Here is a 3,288-nt window from a genome sequence, read left to right on the forward strand (position 1 = left end):
CTTGTAACCTCTGGGCGGAATTTTGAAAAAACAGGACAAAATTAAGAGTTTCATCTTACTTGATGCGTAACCATTAGAAGCACTTAACTAAAAATACGAAAAATGAATTTCCGCTCTTTTTGATTTGACATCAGGATAAATTGTTATTCATCATCATAAAGTTGGTTTGCATGTAGCATGCTTCACCAACTGTTCGGCAGGCAACATTGGTGCTCCTGGCTGGAAGAATAGATCAAAGTAATCCAGGCTACTATGTTCTACAGCAAAAAAGCAGTGTTGCTCTGAAAGTAATTGAATGATCATCTCAGCATGATTTAGACTTTGTTATCAAAAATAACAAATTATCCTTACGTCTCATCGAAGAGTGGTCTTAGCAAAGTTGTAGCTGGGAAGTTTTCACATGAGATGAGTGTGTTCACTTTTCAATAGATTATTATGACGAGCAGTTAGAGGACTGAACACAAAAAGTTTGCCTATTCCATAGTAATTTCCATATAAATTTCAAATGGCGTGTGCACAACCAAATTTCTTCCGAATCACTTCAAATTTTGAGAGGATCATATCCATCATAATTGACATCGTTTAAGCATAGGGGAGCAAAAACTTCAAAATTTGCATCAGTCTAAAGGGGCATGTGGGGGAGTTGCAATCATCATTCATAGGCGTCATTTGAAACCATTTTTTTTAACTTCGGGTGTTTTTGTTGGAACGCAGCTTAGTAAATACGCTTTCATAGCTGTCTATTTTCCTTTCAATGCACTAGGCAGCTAGTTAATTTGCTTCATGCTGATTAGCGGAAAATGACTCGCAATTAGTAATTTTTTTGTCATTGGTGGTTTTGCTTTAAACATCCCTCATGGAATAATTCGCATTTTTATCTGATAATAACGATCTAAGAAGCACTGTGTGACTATTTTATCGAAGCGGAAATCGAACGCCAATCGATTCCGGAAGGGATAGGAAAATTTAATTTAAAAAACTTTTTCGGTCAATCCGGAGCACACAGGCTCTAGTGTGGGTGTCGCATGTGGTCAATCGAAATTAGAATCATAAAGTGTCTCTTCTCATCGCGTGTCGTCGCCGTCGTCGTCGTTATCGTTGGGGTAGATCGGAAACTTGCGCGACCAAAGTGCGATGGTGTTCAGTGCAAAATAGCCTGATGCTGGTCATTTTTTGATAGGAGCGAATTAGGAACAGCTGTTGGGAGCAGCAGATGGAGTCTTGGGATAGATTTTGTTGCTATTATTTGGCTGATAGCAATTTGATTAGATTGCATGGTGTGAAATGTACCGTTTTGTCTCAAATTCCGAACAGACTCATATTCCGAACACTCGGTTTTTGTATGGCGATTTGGTTGAAATGTTTCGCTGAAATATGTCACCAAATTAGCTGGAAATGGCAGTCAACTGCAAACCAATTTTAACGTCCTAAAATTTATTTTATACCTCGGGAGTAGTAATGATTCTCTAGTTCAAGGTTAGTAAAACTAGCTTAGATGAATTTATTTGCGAAATTAACCATTTGAATACGATTTATTTGTGCTGTTCGGAATTTGAATCAAGGTGTTCGGAATATGAGACAGATTGAACACAGTGTTCGGCATTTGAATCAAAATGTTGTTCCATATGTTTGCGTAAAATCAATACTAAATAGGTTTAAATGAACATTTTTATCGGCACACCCAACAGCTAACAGTTAGACTAAGCGAAGAAATATAAATGTTCACAAATATCAGTTAATTTATGCTAATCAGATGCATTTGAAGTCACTCTCGGCCTTAAGTGTTCGGAATATGAGTCAAAACGGTATCCAATCAGAAAAAGGCTTTGATAAAACAACGCTTCAAAGCACATTAAAATTCACACAGTCAGCAGTGCGTATAAGTTATTTCGACCGTGCGAAAAATGAACAAGTTTTCAACCGAGAGAAGTGGGATTTTTGAGACCCTTAGCCCGGACTCAAACCATCAGCGGCTCAATGGTCTAGGGGTATGATTCTCGCTTTGGGTGCGAGAGGTCCCGGGTTCAAATCCCGGTTGAGCCCGAATGTTCTTTTTTTTACTGTACTATTAGAAATTTTAGCGCAACATGGGAAAGTAATTCAACAATGAAGCTTGTGATCACGATAATTTGCTTGTGGAAGCAAATTAGCAAGGTAAATGCATATGGAGCTGTAGAATAAAACTTTAGACATAAACTGTATTGTACAAAGTTATTTGTATTGATTGTGCTACTTTTCCCCGAATGTCGTTTCCCCGACCGCCAATTAAATAAAGATGGAGGCATATCAGATGACTAGTACGTACTAGTACTAGTACCCCCCTGAAATGTATAAAGTTATGAAATGGGCTGTTCGGGGAAACAGGATATTCGGGGAAACGACATTCGGGGAAAAGTAGCAAACCCAACGTAGTCATTTATACAGAGAAGTTTTAGACCATTCAATTTCAAGCAACCTTGTCAAAACATTTTTTGTAGCTCTTAAATTGACCGATTTAGAGCTTTTTTTACCTTGCTACCAACGGTTAGTCCACAGAAAACTGACTTTCTGGTTCCAGTCTGTTCAATTCTTATATCTCATCGAAGTCTAGTGAATATGTGATCGTTTTTTTTTCTTGAAATATGTGGCTGTGGGGGAATATTTTTACGATTTTTGGATAATAATCTTAGTGAAAAAGAGCAGAACTTTCAAAATATAAGTAGGGTTTCGTTCTACTTCGTCGTAAGAGCTACTATTCGTCGTATCAAACATTAAATGTTCCACTACGGCGGATATTCCAACTTACCTGCAACATAGATTCATTTTCCAAGTGTAATTTTGTGAAAGCTTTTATGATTCGTCCACCTGTACACAAAAATGCAATGAAACTACTGTATTTCGATAAATAACTTCAGTTCAATTATCCACTTTACACTTTTTCACTGAAACCACATGGACGAACACGATTTGAGAGAAATGCTTAGCGATCGAAATCAGTCACACCACTTTCCAACACAAGTTTCTTCCCGCCCCCGTGGGTGACTTACTTCGCCGGGCACTTATTTTCACTATGGAAAACCTTCGTACTTCTTCACTGAAGGATTTCATTCTAATCACACGCCGTAAAACTTCAATAAATCACCAAATTTTACAAAATTTCCTCAACCGCCGCGTATAATTGAGAATGTAAACAAAGTTCGACGCTCAACGTAGAAATACGGTTCCTTTGATTGTGTTGTTTTTGCTGTACTGTGAGCAAATGCCATAATTGTACGGTCAAAAGGAATTGTGTTCATATGTTTGGGCTGA

The 3,288-nt window shown here is 37.8% G+C and overlaps 1 non-coding gene across 1 annotated transcript; it reads left to right on the forward strand.

The window, feature by feature from the left end:
- Positions 1 to 1,971: 1,971 nt before the first annotated feature.
- Positions 1,972 to 2,043, forward strand: Trnap-ugg. The gene has a single exon. It is a non-coding gene; the product is annotated as a tRNA-Pro (tRNA).
- The last annotated feature ends 1,245 nt before the right edge of the window (positions 2,044 to 3,288 follow it).

The sequence above is a fragment of the Aedes aegypti genome, unplaced genomic scaffold (genome assembly GCF_002204515.2).
Source record: "Aedes aegypti strain LVP_AGWG unplaced genomic scaffold, AaegL5.0 Primary Assembly AGWG_AaegL5_hic_scaff_1619_PBJ_arrow, whole genome shotgun sequence".
Taxonomy (NCBI): Eukaryota; Metazoa; Arthropoda; class Insecta; order Diptera; family Culicidae; genus Aedes; species Aedes aegypti.